The sequence below is a fragment of the Propithecus coquereli genome, unplaced genomic scaffold (genome assembly GCF_000956105.1).
Source record: "Propithecus coquereli isolate 6110/MARCELLA unplaced genomic scaffold, Pcoq_1.0 Scaffold27, whole genome shotgun sequence".
In the NCBI taxonomy this organism is placed as follows: domain Eukaryota; kingdom Metazoa; phylum Chordata; class Mammalia; order Primates; family Indriidae; genus Propithecus; species Propithecus coquereli.
The window spans coordinates 6,986,523-7,005,143 of NW_012148285.1; positions in this window are offsets into that span (position 1 = coordinate 6,986,523).

Consider the following 18,621-nt stretch of genomic DNA (forward strand, 5'->3'; position numbering starts at 1 on the left):
ATTTATTACAGACTATGAACCTACATTGACACGTCATTGTCCTCCGAGTCCATGGTTGACATTTGCCCACTTCCTGGCTGTGTGGGCAAATCACATCACCTCTTAGAGCGTCTGTTTTCTTTTGTGCAGAATTGATACGATAATACTGTGGTGGGTCAAGTTCCCCAGGAAACAGACTCTGAGGTGGAGGTTTACTGGGGAGTGTTCTAGAGCTTGGCGCTCGCTGGGCATGAAGGAGGCAGGACCCAGCGGAGGGAGGAGTTGGACTGTTAATACCATCAGCTTCCGGGAGCTGGAATGACTCTGAAGAGTGTCCCACCTGGAGGGAGAGGGCTGGGCCAGGCACTGGAGGGTCGCTGCCCCCAGGGAGGAAACCTTGACCCAGGCAGTTCCTTTCCATGCAGTGGGTTTCATCCCCAGGGAAGAACTTGGCTGAGGTTGTCAGCCAATGATACTTCCAGAAAGCAGGGAAATGAGTGCTTCAGTCCTGAAGGGGAGATCTGGGCAGCACCCCATGGCACCCCCTACAAATACCAACCTATAAGGAAATTAGGGGGGTTAAATTCGACAGAATACCCCAAGTGATTGGCACAGAGCGTGGCACACACTAGCCTCTCAATAGATGGTTTGTTGACGTTGTTATTATTATCACGATTATTCCGGTATGAATATTTTTGAAGATGCTAATGGATAAAGGGGGCAGCAAATGAATTCCAAGCAGCCTTAAGGTCTAGGAAATTCGGAAGAAATAATAATCCTCAGAGAGCTCTGTGGCCCTAGAGAAGCCTCTAATCTCAGAGGTGCTGACAGTGGATTTGGGTCCTGAGAAAGCTGCCGCGTCTGCAAACAAAGGAACCAGTGTTGCTTTTGAAGGGGACAGCCAGAAGGAAGCAGGGGTTCCAACAAAGCCGCATTGCGTTTCAACCATCCCTGGTTTACTGCTCTCCAGGGCCAAGGACAGGCCTGAAAACACCAGAGTGTGCTGTTTTGTGTTCCTTGTGGCAGTTTTGTTCTACGTTCTGCATTCTCAGGAGGCCGGATGCTGCATACAACTGACTAATTATCTCCAGCATGAGCTCCAGAGCAAGGGTGTGTGCTGAGTGCTTTGAATTTAAACATGACACCTGGAAGCCCCAGCGACAGGCCTTGTTTCTCACCCTTGGCCCCACGGGGACAGCCTTTGATTTCTTCCTGGAAAAAGTGCCCAGTCAGTAAGATATGCTGCTGGAGATACCAAGAAATCTATTAAAGTCACTGGGAGTCTGTTCCCAAAGTGGCGTGGCCTTTCCTTCTCTCCTGGGAGCTTCAAGAGGGCTGGCCTAGAGTGTACACTTGTCAGTGATGGGGATGTGAGGCCAATGTGGGCTCCACGAGGGCGCAGCTTGTTGGTTTAGTTTGTCATTGTATCCCCAGAATTTATCATGGGGCTTAGCACATAACAGAAGCTCAGTGAATATTTGTTTATTGGATGAACGAATGAAGTCCTCCCCAGAAGCTGCTGGAAGGCCAGAACTCCTGATTTTGGGGGCTGAGAAAGGAAAGCATGTTGTAAAGCACAGAGATGTGACTGTCTGTGGGTGATCTCAAGGTGCCTCGCTTTCCCTGAGCCCTGGAACTCTTGGGGAGTTGGTGTGTTGTATGTGGTCTCTCCTGTCAGTGTGTTCTACAGTGATGGACAGCGAGCAATGTTCGTTCATGCACCAGTGCCTTTGCACATACCAATCCCTCTGCCTGCTCTCTGTTCCTTCCTCCTCACTCCTCCTTATTTAGATGAGTACGGATCATCCTTGGGAATTCGTGCAGAGTTGCTTCCTTGAGGGAAAGCTCCCTGGACTCTGTGGTCTAGCCTGCCCTCCCACAGCTCCTGGCCCTTCCGATAGCACTTCTGGAGAGGTCAGAGCGAAAGCTGTTGAGAACACCTTGCTGAAGAGTCTGGAGTCAGGGGATGCAGGGACGCAGGTGGTCCATGGGTCACACTTTCAGGAACTCAGTATCATACCACAAGAAATTTTTAAACATCCTTCTCTCTTGCTCACATTCTCTGAACTGAAAGAGTGAGTAGATGTTTTATTTTATTTTTTTGTGACTATTGTGAATGGAATTGCTTTCTTGATTTCTTTCTCAGCTAGTTTGTTTCTGGTGTATAGAAATGCTACTGAGTTTTATTTTGTATCCTGCAACTTTATCGAATTCATTTATCAGTCTTAGAGTTTTTTGGAGTCTTTAGGTTTCTCTCTATATAAAGTCATGTTGTCTGCAAACAGGGACAATTTGACTTTTTCCTTTGCAATTTGGGTGACTTTATTTCTTTTTCTTACCTGATTGCTCTGGGTAGGACTTCCAGTACTATGTTGCATGAGAGTGGGGAGAATGGGCATCCTTGTCTTGTTCTAGTTCTTAAGAAAAAGCATTCAACTTTTCCCCATTTGGAATGATGTTGGAGGTGGGTTTGTCATACACGGCCTTTATTATTTTGAGGTATGTTCCTTCTACGTCTAGTTTGTTGAGTGTTTTTATCATGAAGGGGTGTTGAATTTTATCAAATGCTTTTTCTGCATCTGTTGAGATGATCATATGGTTTTTGTCTTTTGTTATGTTGATATGATGTATCCCATTTATCAATTTGCATGTGTTGAACCTTCCTTTCATACCTCGGATGAATCCCACTTGACATGGTGTATAATCTTTTTGATTTTGCCATTCCACAATGTATACATATACCAAACATCATATTGTACACCATCAATATATACAATTTTTACTTGTCAATTTGAAAAGAAAAAAAGAATTCACAGCCATTTGGCACAACTCCAGTGACAGACATCACTAATCAATCATGGCACTAGCAGGATCCAACCACTGATCTAGGCAGTCACTACTAGTCAAATGCAGAGGAGAGTGATTTGCCTTCTATTAGCACAAGAATAGGACCGTGTCGCCCAGGAGGGTATTTCAAGCCTACCCAGCATTATGCCCCTTTCTCCCTGTCATGGCCCTTAACTGCTGTTGGACCCATGACTTTATGACCCTTGAGTACCTCCCTCTCATGTTCACCTCTTTGCTTCTCCTCTTACGGGACCTTGCATGACGCCCTCTCTGTCAGCTCTGCTGATGCTCCTTGGCCGGGAAGGCTCATCCCACACAGTGCTCCTGTAGAATTCCTTAGAGCAGGATTTCTCAACTGTTGACATCTGGGCAGACGATTCTTTGTCGTGGGTGCTGTCCTGTGCGTTGCAGATGTTTAGCAGCATCCCTGGTCTCTACCCACCAGTTGCCAGTAACACTCCCTGTCACAATTGTGACGTCCAAGGGTATCTACAGACACCGCCAAGTGTCCTGGGATGGGGCTGGCTCAGGGCTAGGCAAATTTGCCCCTGCTTGTGAACCACTGCTTTAGATGTCCTTCTGATTTGGCTGTCTGTGTTGTGAACATGCTTCAGGGCCATTGCATTCCCCAAGGCAGCAGCCTGGGTGATTGTTTGAAAGTGCTAATTAAATCAGGCCCATTCGCTGTTTAGCAGCCATCAGGGGCTTCTCGCTCCCCTTGGGGTAAAGCTCTAGGTCCTACCCTGCCTTGTTTTCTCTTCAATATCATCTTGGGCCACCTTCTCCCTGGATCATGAGAGAGAGCGCCTGGCTCAGGAAATACGCTGGACAGTACTCAGGTCACAGGTACTTCCTAGGGAGGGACCACAGCTGGTACTACAGATGCTCTTGACATACTGTAGCAGATGCTGGCAGCATCTGAAGTTCCCATGTACTGGTGGCTTCCTCTGACACTCTTGGGTGCTCTCTGGATGCTGGGGTGTCCTTGGCCTGTACCTTGGGTAGGTGAATATGCCCGAGAGATGATGCCCAGGAGCAGCGCTCAATGGATGAGGGATGAGAGTTGGTGGGTAAATAGCCCAGCTTCTTTACCGATGGGTGGCACAATTCTGAGGGGTGCTCCACAGCTTTTCAGGTGGCCCCCGGGGGATGGAGCCCTACTTGCCCCTGGCGACCCACCTGTTAATGCACCCTGTGTTGGGTTTTTCTTTTTCCCATCTCATTTCTCACTTCCCCACTAGTGCCAACTGAGATCACCCTCCAAATAAAGGACTTGCACTCAGATCCCGTCTCAGGCTCGATTTGTACGCACGTAATTGAAGGGCAATCGATGTCTGGATATAATGTGGACAAGACTGAGCCCATCCACGTGGCTTGTGAGCAATGGATCTTTGGGATTCCCAGGAGTTCTGAGAATACATCTGGATGGTTCCCAGGCTCACAGGGGACCGACCGGCACTGCAGGGGGTCCTGCCAGAGTCTTTATAACCAAGAATGCTGAGGGATGATTTCAGAATCTGAGGCAAGCAAGTGTGGGGTTTCGGGGGAAGGATGGAGTTGAATGTCTGAGTGTGTGATTTGGGGCAAGTTACTTCTCTCACCTTGATTTTCTCCTCTGGATGAGGATGACCCTGTGATTTACAGTCCAGACAGGTAACTGGGAGCTTGAAGGGTGCACTGTTAACAATTATGCCAGAACCATGGGCATGAACCAAGCTGTGAGAATCCCTCGCTTGTCTGCTAAGCGGGGATAATAGTGCTTTCGGGAAACTCAAATTAAAACATATGTTATTCTTTTAATCTTTGCAAGAGTCCTATGAGGCAAGTCCTATTTTTCTCCACATTATGGGCACAAGTACACTGATATCCAGGGAGGCCCAATGACTGGCTCAGGGTCTAGAACATGACGTGCTCACATCCAGGTACTGTGCTCTAGCCTAGGATGCTCCAATGGTAGGGTCAGGGGGCTGTGCTGCTGGCACTGCCAGGTGGGTGCCGGCTTTCTGAGCTCCCTGCAACATGCAACACTTGTTGAGTGCCTGCTGTATGCCAGTACCTTACCTACATCATCTCGTTTATCCTCACCACCTCTCTCTGAGGTCCTGGCACTCTTATTATCCCCACTGAGCAGAGCTCATCCCTCATCGCTGTACTTCCCTGCCTAGTTCTGATATTATCTCCCAGTGTCCTTGGTAAAGAGGCTCTGGCAGGGCTCCGTGCAGTGCTGGCCAGTCACCAGGGAGCATGAGAGCTGTCCCAGTCCACTCTCAGAACTCCTGGGAATCCCCAAAATCCATTTGTCACCAGCCACATGGGTGGGCTTAGTCATGTCTACATTTTGCTCCGCCATCAGTGAGCTTTAATTATGAATGTATAAATTGAGCCTCTTTTATTTTTCAAGGCCATAAAACTATTCATGTAAAGTAGCTCCCGCTCAGCCCATCCTCACAGATAAATAGAAATAAATCACACCACTTTGCCATGAATTATGCATTAAACACACATCTGTAAAACTTCCCCGTCAATGGCAAGACGTTGAACATATGGGGTTTTATTTGGACACTGAATCAATTTTTGTACCTCTGTTAATGGAATTTGAAAAACTATTCCTGGCTTTATTTAAAATATATGTCCTTGTCATGTAAGAAAAACTAAAACCCTCCTTCAGACCCCTGTGATTTTGATACCTGCCGCTTCTGCTCACTTTGCATAATTCGAGTCTCAGCCCAAGGAGCTGCGCTGGAGAGACTTAAACATCTCAGATAGCATCTCAGATAGCAGAGCGCTCAGATAGCATCAGGAAGAAAAGGGTAGAAAAACGACTGGGTTACTGAGTTAACAGGCACCTGTGATGTGAGTGGGGAGAGCAGAGGGTGTCTGTGAAGGGGAGAGAACAAAGGAGGGTGGAGAAAGCGGGGAGAGGGAGATGGGCATGGCATGGGAGGGGAAATTATCTGCTCTCCGCCAAGTTCTTTACCTCCATGGTTCCCTTCATCTGTTCTCCCCCCATTCCACGAGCCATTGGTTCCATCCTACAGATGAGAAAACTGAGGTTTAGGAAGTGTTTTTCCAACCTCATACACAGTGTCAAAGCTGGGGGATTCGGCCTTAAGTGGCTCTGGCTCCTGAGTTCTTGCACTTTCCATACAAGGACGGATTGATGGTCAGTTTTGTAAAATCTTATTGGGGCCACACCTCCCTGATAAATGTCAATGTACCACTGCTTAGTTAGTTGCTATATGTTGGTGAGTGTCCTGGTCAAATGCTACAGTTTATCCGTGGTATCTGGGATAAGACATGAGACCACATATCTTGTGAGGAAATGAGCTCCACGTCAGTGGAGGTAATCAAGGATGGTTCTCTGGTAACTCCTCTGGATACCACCAAGTGAACTTGACAGTCCGTGTAAGTGCACATGGAAGTGCTTCGGGCTCCAGGGCTGGCCACGAGGGAGGAGGAGGGATCTCCAGGTCCCTTCAAATCCGAGCCCTTCATATACCTCTTAGGACGTTTGTCCCATCCCCCTTCAGGCAGCTTCAGGAGTGTAAAGGACAAATCCGAGAGCTGAAATGACAAAGATCTGGCTGTGATGCTCAGCCACAGTTATGACTGTGGGTATGTGGGTAAGTTCTTATGCACCTCCAAGACTCAGTTTCCAATCTGTAAAATGGAGCGATAATAGTACTTACCATCTCTTATAGCCTGAATTGTGTGTCCCCCAACCCCAAATTCACATGTTAAAGTCCTAACCCCCATGCATCAGAATGTGACTGCATTTGGAGATGGGGCCTTTAAAGAGGTAATTAAAGCTAAATCAGTCCATAAGGGGTGGGCCCCAATCCAGTCTGACTGGTGTCCTTAGAGGAAGAGGGAATTTGGATGCTCAGAAAGACGCTAGGGCTGTGTGCACACAGGAAAGGCCACACGGACCCAGCGAGAAGGTGCAGTCCGCGAGCAGCGGAGAGGGGCCTTGGAATGCAAACAACCCTGTGCACTCCTGATCGCAGACTTTAGCCTCCAGAACTGAGAAATAAATTTCTGTTGTTAAGCCACGCGGTCTGCGCATGCTCAACAACGCTAGAGGTGTTTTGTTGTGGTGGCCGCTGGGAACTAATTCACACTTCAAATGGTTGTTATAGGAATTAGTGCGTCGAAGTCCATAAAGCACAAAGCATGGTGCCGGACACTCAGTGGACATTTGGCACATGTGTGTTCCCCTCCGGCTCCCGGAAGCCCTGGGAGCTCCTTGATAGCTCCTTGTTTTCGTTGTAGGATCCCCAGCTCACAGCCGGCGCTCCGTCCATGTTTGCTGAACTAAGTAGCAAACACAGCATGCAGACGTGGCCGCCTCCCGACACGGGGGCTCCAGCCCTGTTCCTGTCATTGTCTCTCCAGAGCCCTAGCCTAGCGCTACTCAGAGTTCTCCCCTTCCCATGGGGGCTCACTCAGGAGGACTGAATTGCCTGGGGCAGCCCCTCCTTCCGCGACAGCCACCCTTGCCTGCGCACTGGCTGCAGCCCAGACACTGAACTCTGCATAGATGGTCTCGTGAAAGTCTCCTAGCAGCCCCTCAAGGTCCTACTATCATCCCCGCCTCCTGTAGAGGAGGAAACCGAGGTCCCAAGAGGTCATTGTCCCAAGTTATGCTCCCAGCCAAGAGGTGGTGATGCCCAGAGTCAAACCTGGGCAGATTTGATCTCAAAATCGTCGTGTTGAGCCCCTCATCAAACGTACTTGAGGTCTGGATTCAACGGCTAAGGGAACAACAACAGCAACAACAATAATAGGTACATCTATTGGTTATGCGCAACGGGCTGGCCATTGTGCTAAATTGTTTGTTGGCATTTTCTCGTTTAATCCTCTTGACGACCCACAGATGGGTGCTATCATTCCTTTCTTCTTGGAGCACTGAAACTGGGGCCCCGAGGGGTTCGGTGACTGGCCCAAGGTTGCACAGCTCACAAGGGGTGGGACCAGGATGTGGACCTGAGGACACCTTCTCCGCGTGGCTGGGCCGCATGGGGAATTACCGAGCATTCGCCATGGGCACCCCCTGAGCTAGGGCTCCGTGTATGTTCTGGCACTTTAACCCTTTCCTGGGGCTGCCCCAGAGGCAGAGGGCTTCACGGAAGACCACACAGCAGGAGTGCGGCTGAGCTGTGACTTTCAGCACCGTCAGACCCGAGGTCTCTTTGCTACCCTCCGCGTGTGCCCCCATCACCCCATTTTGGACTTTTCTGACCTCATAGCTGCGCCCAGGTGGCCTGGAGGACCTCCCTGCCCTGACAGGTGGAGGTTCCAGGTAAGTGAGCGACAGTCAGACATTCACGAGAGGACTGGCCCCGTGGTTATTCCCTCATTATTTTGATTCGGAGCTTCTGCTAACTGAGGACTCAGCAGCACGAAGATTAGGCAATTTTCTCGCCTCCTGTAATGTCCTTTCTCTGATTTGGTTCTCTCGAGACAATTACGTGAGGCCTTTGTGTTGCTCCCGTAGGCAAGCGAGGAAGCCAGACGGCATATCTTCATATTCAGAGGGGCCCTAGGGCGTTTCCATCCCTGGCGGGGACTCTCAGCACGGGAGGGGACGCACGGCACAAAGGAGGGCGGCTGCTCCGGCCACCGCGGGGCCCCCACTGCAAATCCTCTACGTGATGGCGTGCTTCCAGCCGCTCCGTGCTCTCCCGTGTGACAGCCTCCCGAATCTTCACCCTGACCCTCTGACGCGGGTACTGCTATTTCCTTTTCTCACGTGAGGAAACCGAGGCTCGTAGACGTGAAATAACACGTCAGGTACCAGAGCGCGTGCCCATCCCTCTCCACCCCATGCGGTGTCTCCTCCCTTTACCTCTCAGAATACGAATTGCCCGTCTCCCCGTTGGGCACTTGCTGAGATGGAGCCTTATCTCTTATTTAACTGCTTTTGAGAGGCAGCATAGTGTAGAGGTTAAAAGGATGAGCTTTAGAATTGGAGACATGTGGGTTTGAATCCTGGCTCCGGCTCTTATTAGCTGGGTAGTCTGTTAGTGGTTTAACCTCTCTGCGCTTGTTTCCTTTTGTTGGGGCTCAGAAACCAATACCCCAAAATATGACGCTTTGGCACGCTGAACTAATGAAGCAGGTTCAAAGTCTCTCTGTCCCTCGCCCGCAGAAATATTTTCTGTCTCGACCCCCTGTCTCTCCCAGAGCATGAGGGGAAGGTGTTCTCTGAAGTTCCTTTATTTCCCTAGAAACCACCCCCTCAGGAGGAGAACAGTCAGTTTCCCTGAGTTTTCTTTAACTGAACTCAAACCACAGAAAGAAAAACTGAAGTCTGTCAACACACCCAGACAGATTTTTGTCACAAGCCATTGTCTGCCTGTCTCAGGACAAACTTTGTCCCAGGCCATTTGTGTGTTCCCCAAGTCCATTCATTATCCCCTAAAAATCGTTTACTATCCCTCGAATCACCGCGTTTTCCCCAGTGAAGAACGGTGTATAAACATCTGTACCCCATGGGGTTGTTGGGTTATCATTCTCCTGCGATTCCTCCGTGCTATGTGAGGAAAAATAAAATTCCGTGTGCCTTTCTCCTATTAATCTGCCTTTTGTCAGGTGATGTTTGGCGAGACTCCGGAGGGTGAGGGGGAAGTTTTCCTTTAGCCCCTAGACGTTTCTGCGAAATGGGGATAAAAGGAGTACTGATCTCATGGGGTTCTTTTGGGGAGAATATATTTGAAGTAGTCAGAGCAGTTCCTGTACGTTGTAAATACTTAGTACTGCTTAGCTGGCCTTGTTTGCTTTGGCGGGAATCCGACTTAGCCATTTTCCAACTGTGTTCTTGGATGCACCCTATAACCTTTCTGAGACTCGGTTTCCCCAACTCTAAAAAGTGCACTAATGTTACCTGCATCATCGGGCTGTTGTGAGGATTAGGAAGACAATACTTTCTGTAACAGAGGGGATGGCCTGAAAAAAAATGGCAAAAATATTTTCTGTCTCTTTAAAACTTCCCCCACTCTTTTTGGGGACTGTGGCCTGGCCTGCATCCCTGCCTTGGGCAGGTGGTCAGGAGGGGCAGGGGAATGTCTTTTGTTCTTTGTGTTACAGGAGATAGCTCAGCCATCCCAGGCCCTGGGCCTGGCCTCCCAGGTGGGTGGAGGTCACAGGCTTTGTCTTTCGCAGAGATGGGCAGAGACAGGAGTATTAGAATCATTATTGCCAATAGCCTAGAGCTGAGGGCCCTCCCTTTAAACGCTCTGTATTTCTGCTTATGCTCAGGAAATTCGGATTTTGAGGTGAGAGTCTGCCATTCTTCCTCCTTTGCTGGCAAAGTAATAAACCTCTTTCCTTCTCCTCAAACCACTTGTTCTCGTTCTTCTAATGTGGCCTCATGGACAAGCGCTGAGCTTTCTGTAAAGTGAAAGTGTTTATCCCAGAGCCCAGTGAGTAGCGGTTATTTAATTCTGTTACGGTCATTGTTGTGGATACTGAGCACCGTGCTGGGGGGCGTACCTCAGAAACCAGCACTGACTAAGGACTGACTTTTTATTCATAGTTTATCTAATGCTCACAGCAACCCAAGAAAATGCCATGATTATGTTCTGTGTGTTTCGAGATGAGGATCTGAGGCTCAGAGAAATGAAGTAACTAGCCCAAAGATGCACAGCCAGGAAGCGATGGAGCCCAGTTTGACCTCAGGTCTATTTGACTCCAAAGACCTTGGTCTCTGCACCTTGACACAAGGACAGGAGCGTTCACAGTGGGGTGAGGAAGGAGGGGAGGGAAGGAGGGAGCCCAGAGGGGCTGTAGGCGAGTCCAGGTAGAGGCAGCTGCTGGGGCTGCACCCGTGTGTCACAGAGAGGACCTTGGTTACTCTGGGAAGCTGCCAGATCTGTGATATTTTAAATGTTTTCTTTTCTTTTAGAGCCTATCAAGAATTTTACAATTCCTTGACATTCGAGGGGGCTGCAGACTCTCAGGAGCATAGCATGTGGAGGAAGTGCCTGACTTTTAAGCCTCGGTTGGAATCAGGAAGAAGGTGGCCCTTGGTGGGTGGCCCCCTGTGGACATGTCTTCCTCCAGTGACCACCTGCCACTTACTCTCCCTGTCCCCTCCACACACCTGGCCTTGCAGTCAGCTTCCTCTGCATGTTGTTCCAGCTTGTTCTACAGCCTCGTCGATCATGGTGATCTTTCCAACGTTCCAATACGAAGAACAGGGACAAGTGAAGGGTCCTTCTTCACAATCTCTCCATTAATGAATCCATTCAGAGAGTTCTGGCAACACTGCCAACTGCCTTTGGAGTTCCCTTGCTCAGAAGGTCTAATCACTATCTCGCTGTCTCTGCGCATGGGGTTATCCAGGGGAGAAGGGCTTAAGCCAACACACACGGGTCTTTTCTTTGTACCAGGTCCTTTGGGTAGCTCATTGAATCCTCACGACAACTCCATGTAAGCAGGGTATTATAATCCCCAATGAGCAGTAAGGCCATTGGATTTCGGAGAAGTAAAGTGACGTGTCTTAAGTGGTTACACAGCTGGCAAAGATAAGATATGTGACTTGAACCCAGGTGTGTGAGATTCCTGATCCTGTGCCCTTTCTATCATGCCAGCCTGGGAAACGATGGTGCCTTAAGCTGAAAAGAATTGACCAAGTGACCCAGGGATGGGCATTGGGACAGGTGTTCCAGCTGTCATGGCCAGTGGCCTCTTGTGAATAATGTTATGCAGATACAGAGATGGCACCTCTGAGTCTGAGATGCATGATCAAGGTCCCCAGAATAGTCCTGATCTGTCCAGGACAGATGTTTGTGTTGGGTACTACCTAGGATGTGGATGCTCTGAGTAATGCAAAACCCGTTTGTAGTCAATAGTGATGATGCTGGGGGTGGCCACGTTTCAGAGCCTGCCCTTACGCAAGGGGATGTCAACACGCTCCCAGCCCGCTGAGGCACAGGCAGCTCCAGGAATGCCCCATTGTGTCTTTCTCCATCGGTCCTCTGCACATGCTGGTCTCTCCTTCCTGGCGGTCTCCTCCCAGCCTGCCCGACTCCTACTCACCCAAGACACAGGCTGGAGTTACTTGGTATCTTCTTTCAATTGGGAACTGGTTCTGGAACCTGTGATTGGGTAATAGATAGGGAAAAGCAGAGAGATTCATTGCTTTCCTGAGAGTTCTATATGTTCTTGGGCTTTGATATAGGATGCTAAGAGGAGGATGCCAGCATCTTTGAGACTCATATTTGGGAGACAGAAGTATGGAAGTAGCTGGGGCTGTTGGGGCTTAGATAGCTCCACTGGAAGGCACTGTATATTACCACATGTTTTAAGAATAAGACAAGGATTTCAACTGCACCCTTGAGAATACAAATAGGAAACTACCTCTCTTGCTGCTGACTTGAATTTTAAAAACCGAATGTACATTTTTTTTGGTGACAGGCATGGAGTTGTACAGAGAAATATTTTGAGATAATTCTTCAGTACAGCCCAAAGTTCATCTGCAAAGCCTTTGTAGAAGTTTCCATAGTGCTGTGGGTAAGAGCTTAGACTCTGAGTTCAGAGGACTTAGGCAAGAATCCCTGATTCTCCACTCACAAATCATGAATCCTTGGACCAGATACTTAGTTGTTCTGGGCTTTAGCGACCTCATCTCTAAATAGGTGTAACAATATGTACCTTCTGGGATAACTGCAGGAAAGAGGTGAGAAAAGACATGTTAAATGCTTAGCTTAGCACCTGGCATGCGGTAAAGTGATCATTAAATGTCAGCTATGCTTGTTTTTTACGCTTTTAAAGTCTCAGGTTTTGGAATCAACACAACTATGTGTTCCAAAAAAGCTTTATCATTTGCCTGGCAACTAAGGGCAACTTAATTAACCACCCTGAACCTCGAACTCTCTAATTGTAAAATAACAACAACAATAACAACAATGACTATGAAACTTGCAAGGCTCTTGTGAATTTAAATGAAAGGTAAAGCGCTGAGCAAACTGCTTGAGCCCAGGTGAACATTCAATATGTAAGTGGTATTATTTTCCTTATTCTCATGGTCTGGCTGGAGAAGGGCTATTGTCTGCCTCTATAGTTTTAGAAAGTACCAAGAGATCAGTAAATCTGCAGAAAATATGCACGTTGACTGGCCTGTGTTCTCAACATTGTCTGAAGAGCCCAAGAGACCTGGGCTGCAAGGTGTCCTGGTGGCAGCCTCTAAGACGACATCTGCAAAGCACGAAGCGTGAGCTGTTTGCAGCAGGCACCGCAGTGGGGGCCCAGGGCATGGGGGACAGGGTCATTGGTCTGAGGGCACAGAGGGAAGACTGGTTGGAGGAAGTTCTGCCCATCTTCCTGCTGTTTCCCAGACGTTCCAGCCCCAAGAGTCACTTTTAAGGAGAAGAAAAACTCTACTGGGGAATGGAGAGTCCTGTCGGGAAGCGCAAAGCCTCAGTGTAAATATAGACTGAGTTTCTATTGAGTTCCCTGACAGCTGTTTATGGATGAGGGTGCATGACGGGGCGAGGTTTATTTTAAGGGGCACGGGCCCAACAGGCCTGCTCCAATGCAATTATTTCTGAAATGCCCTTGAGGATTCGGTCTTTATAGCTCACATCTGAATGGTGCTAAGGGTATTGGTAAGTCTCCGTGTGTATGTGTGTTGTGTAAACTCAGTTATTTTCAATTCCTGCTCCCTGGAGCCCCTCTTCTCTTGGCAGGAGCCCTCAGGGGCCACTTGGCGCATGGCTGCTGGTCCTTATCTGCAAAGAGCTGTCAGTCACGAGGCACCTCAGGGCCCACGTGTTGCACAAGGGCCCTTCTACCGTCTGGAGGCAGTCGGATCCAGGAGGCTCCACAGCAAAATTTGAAAATGAGAAACAGCCTCAGACACACTCTAGGTTCTTTATCTGACGTGTTTTCAGAAACTGCTTAGGTGGCTTCTGCCTCGAATGGTAAGACCAGCACTAATAATTGTAAGAGGACAGTGAATGTTCCCCCTTCATAACAGGGCCACCCCCAAATAGAAGGGAGTTGAATTACCTTGGAACTGAGCTTATTAGAGTCAAATGCATTTATTAAGGTCCGGTGGGAGCTTTGAAATCACACTGTGTCACGGACGGGCCAGCTATAGTTTCACAAATACTTCACTGCGCTTTTCAGGCATGTGCTATGTATATCCTCCCGTGTTTAAGAATATGTAGGCATAGGAAAAAGGCAGGATCGTGTAATAAAAAGCGAATTGACCTGGGAGTCAGATGGACCTAGGTTAAAACCTCCATGTTCAGACCTTGGACAAGACAGTACCTTCTCCGGGTCTCAGTTTCCTTATCTGTAAGCAGAGACACCAACTGGTACCCGCATCTCAGGCATGTAGTGAGATTTACATAAGACAACTTAAAAACTCTGAGCACAAACCTGGGAGCATATTAGGCAATTCAATCCATGAAAGTTTCCTCTCTCCGTGCCTTGGAGAACCAATTACATAATGAAGGTGAAAGACCTGTGCAAACTGAAGTATTATATTCTGTGGGGAATGCAACACTCTCTTTACCCGCATCTCCTGCTGTTCCCTTACAAAATTCTGCGTTCCAGCCACGCGGAACTACTTAGCCTCCCAAATGCCTCCTGCGCCCCATAGTCCATTCTCCCCATCATTTAAGACCCAGCCGAAATGTTGCCTTCAATAAACCTTTTCTGCGTAGCACTCCCCACTCCCATCGAGTTGATTCCTCTTCCTTTCTTGAGCTCTCCGCTAAACCCGTGTACCACCTTCATGATTTCTTATCACTTAGCACCACATTGATTGGCTTATATTCCTCCCTCTCCAACAAGAGCGTGAGTTTGCCCAGGACAGGGACTTTGTCTGAGTTCAACTGGATCCCCCAGCACTTAGCATATAATTGGAGTTCTAGAAACATTTCTTGAGGCAATAAATGTGATTGTGTTATTCCTATTACTATCACAATAAGGATTTTCTCCAAACTCAAAAAAGAAGGCAATATCACGGCAGACGCAACACAAAGCAAGCCTGAATGTTATCATGAGATGCACCGTCCAGTGGATTATTCCTTGACCACATCCTAAGAATAATGGAGTTAAAGGTAGCTGTCTATCTTTTTGCTGTCTTCTTTTTTTTAAAAAAATTACTTATCCTCTCCTAAACTAATTTTGCCCATCCTCATCCTCTCTGTAGACACCCATTAGTCTTAAATGAACCAATAGATTTTATATGTACCTTCTGGTCAGCAAGATAGCAACATACCGAGAAAATTAAAAAAAAAAAAGAAAGTAAAAAATTTGATTGCAAAACCCCCGAGGTGGGCGATTCCACATCAGAACTTCATGCCCAGTGTGGCCAGAGCGACTCGTCCCTCCTCCTCGACCCAGCACGCTCTGGCTCCACACCCATCCTTCCAGAAGTGCCCCCTCCAAGCTACCAATGCCCTGTTGAAAAGAGCGTGGACACTGCCATCCTCCCTGTTCCTTCTCCTCTCTGCGGCGTCTTCCCTGTTTGATCACTCCTTCCTTCCGGAAAACCCCTCGTGGTCTCGACATCTCTGTAGCAGCGAATCGGAGTGGTTAAGGGCATCGGATGCGGAGTCGGATAGTCTCGGAGCAGCTCCTGACTCTACTCCTGCTGAGGGTGCGATCCCGGGCAAGCTACTTCTCCAGGCTAAGCCACAGTTTCTTCAATTGCAGAGGGAAGATAGGAGTGGTTCCTATTTCGAAGACTAAAAGAATCATCTTTGTCAAAATCGTAGCATAGTGACTGGCACAGGTGACATTCAGCAAAAGTTAGCTCTATTGTCACCACCTTCTCCTGGTGTTGGACCAACATCTCTAGCTTCTGTTTCTTAGCCTCTTTCCCCGGCTTCCACTCTTCTGCCTTTTCCTTAAAAACTGTGTTTCTCCCGGGCTCTTTCTTGGGCCCTGTTTCCTTCCCAAGCTATGCATCCTTCCTAGGAAGGCTGGTCTACCCATAGCCTCAGGTAGTGGTTTTATGCTGAGGTTTCTCCTCCTTGTGTATCTCCAGCCTAGATTTTTCTCCTGAGTGACGCTCAAACTACAGGACGTCTTCTCTGGGACACCTCCCAGGGACTCCAGACTCCCTCTGCCTCGGATGGAGTGCACAGCCTCCTCCCGAAACCCAACCGTTCTTCAGTGTCTGCTGTCTTGTGATCCACGTAGGTGCTCAAGCCAGAGTCCTCCCCACTCTCCCAGCCAGTCCTTCATCGTGTCCTGCTGTTGTAAACCATCCGCCCGCCCGTTCCCGTTGCAGCCCCATCCTTCTGGCCTAGATGTCTCCAGTAGCCTCCTAATTGGCCTCCCTGCTGTCAGCCTTGCTCACCTCCTCTCTATCACCCAGCTGGAGTGATCTTTTCACAATGATCATGCCATCCTCCTGCCTACGCCACTTCAATAACTCCTCTTAGTCTGAGGATAAAATCTCAACCCCTTCATATGGTGCAGTGGGTGCTGTGTTGTGCTGTCCTGACCCCTCTATGAGACCAAAGCATTATTTTTTCCAGTGGCTGGGAGGGTTGGCTGCTGAGAGCACACAGCTGTGTCCGTCCCTGGAAAAGATGCTGCCTTGTCTAGGGTCGTACTCCCTCATCAGGGGAAGATCCCACATGCCAGTTCCAGCACCCCGTAGGATCAGCTGGGGCCTCTGTTGTCACGGCATTTTTTGCTGCCTCCCTCGGTCCAGCCTGTGTCCCTCCCTTGCTCACAGGTGCTGTTCTTGAGAACATGCCCAGTAAATGTCCCGCATGCAAATCTCTGCTCAGACCCTGTTTCCTGGGGAACCTGAACCACAACATAAGTCTTATAAGACTCTCTGTGACTTGGCTGCATCTCAATGCCCGGCACAAAGTAGATGCTCAGTGAGTACCATGCAGCAATTGGCTGGTGGGCTAGTTGCTTGGTTGGTTGGGGCAACACACATAAAACATGAGAAATCAGGTGAAGAAAATCTCCTTCACACAGTCGGCCCTGGGAATTTGTTCAGGGGGTTTCAGGGGCACAGCCAGAGGATATCCAGGGTAGCAAATGGGCAATGTGGACCCCAAGGAGCGGTTTGCATCAGTAATGCCGGGCATCTGCAACCCAGGTAGTGCAGGGGAGAGTAGAAGAGGGGCCTGACAGTGGCTTTCTTTTCTCGTTAATGCTTCTCTATTAGCAGAGCATTTACCTTTGAATTGATTTTCCTGTACTCTCTACTCTGCCAGGCCAAGAACAAAAAGAAAAGACAAAACTTCAGAATGTGCTTTTCTCCTGCAACCAAAGTAGTTCTTGCTGAATTTCACCTTTTTAAATGACTTGCTGTGGAAACAGCAAGGGCAGATTGCCGGCAGGGTTCTTTACGCAATTTGGTACTAATCTGATCCCATCGAGCAAAGAGAAATGGTCAAAGCAACAACATCCTGAGGTTTGCTCAAAAGCTTGGAGCTTGCCATACTCTACCTTGTCTCCAGGCCTTTGATATGGTGTAATGTTTGTCTGTCCCTGCTTTGTCTCTGTGCATAACTCCTGCTTATGCTTTGAGATCCATCTCAGACATGACCTCCTATAGGATGTCTTCCTTGACTTCCCTACAGGATTATATACCTCTCCTCCTCTGCTGACCACATTGAATTGTCCTGTAACTTCTTATTTCTCTCTTTGCATTGGCTACTAGGTAACTCAGCACTCAATTTGTAGGCTACCAGTAGCCTCTTGAATGTGTGTTGTGGACGCTAATCTTCTGATTTCCTCTTATTTTGCTTATGCTTTTTTCCTTTCCCTTAATTTCCTCATTAGCATAAATTTGTAATCTTGTATTGGCTCTATTTTTTCCCAAACAAGAAAGAAAAAAAGTTAGGAAATTAAGCATTTTTTAAATGATCACAATGTATTGTAATTGAACATGTACTAATCTGTGTTTTCTACTGGTTTGTGAGTTTTGAAGAAAAGATGGTGATATCCTTTCATCCATCTACCTCAAATGCCTGGCACATAGTAGGTTCTCAAAAATATTTACTGAGTGAATGGAACAGATCTAAAGGGAGACGGGGGGAGCCTGGTGCTTTTGGGACTTTTTACTTTGGATCTAGTGTATAAGAGAACATAGAAGGACCCAAATAGTTTGTATATTTTTATGTTAAAATAGTCATGGATGATTTTTTTGACCAGAGGCATAGAGAAAGAAGGAACGAGTAAGACCACTAGAGGGAAAATGTCTCATTTGAGCATCAGCCCCTCAACTGAGCTATGAATAGACCATTTGTCGAATTGGTGGGGCCATGTCCAAATCCCCCAAATACATAAAATACTAAACAAGATCCGGTAACTTCTTTTTTAAGATTAAGGTGCATTTTTATCTTCTCCATGAAACAATAATTATTTCTGTTTATTTAGCAGGACTAGGTGACACAGTGATATTCCATTTCCTGACATTTTCACATTTAATACGGACGATATCCCCTGGAGGAGGGTACCAGGATCCTCGTTTTACAGAGGAAACATCCCAGGCTCAGAGAGGTGAAGGAATTTGTGTACAGTAATTCACCTGCGGGTGAACCAGAATTCAATCCCTCGTCAATCTGACTCAAACCTACTCTACATCTTTGTTCCTCAAGTATCCTTTACTGAGTGCTTTTCTACTTCTGGTCTTTGTCTCCTAATTGTATTGCAGGGAAATTTTTAGGGTCAGTGATTTTCCCAGAAGAGCGAGGAGGTAGATTGAGAGTCGTGGTTCTCAGTTGGGGCGAGTTTGCTCCCTAGGGAGATCTTTCATTATTTAGAGATCGTTTTTGTTTTTTTTTTTTGAGACAGAGTCTCACT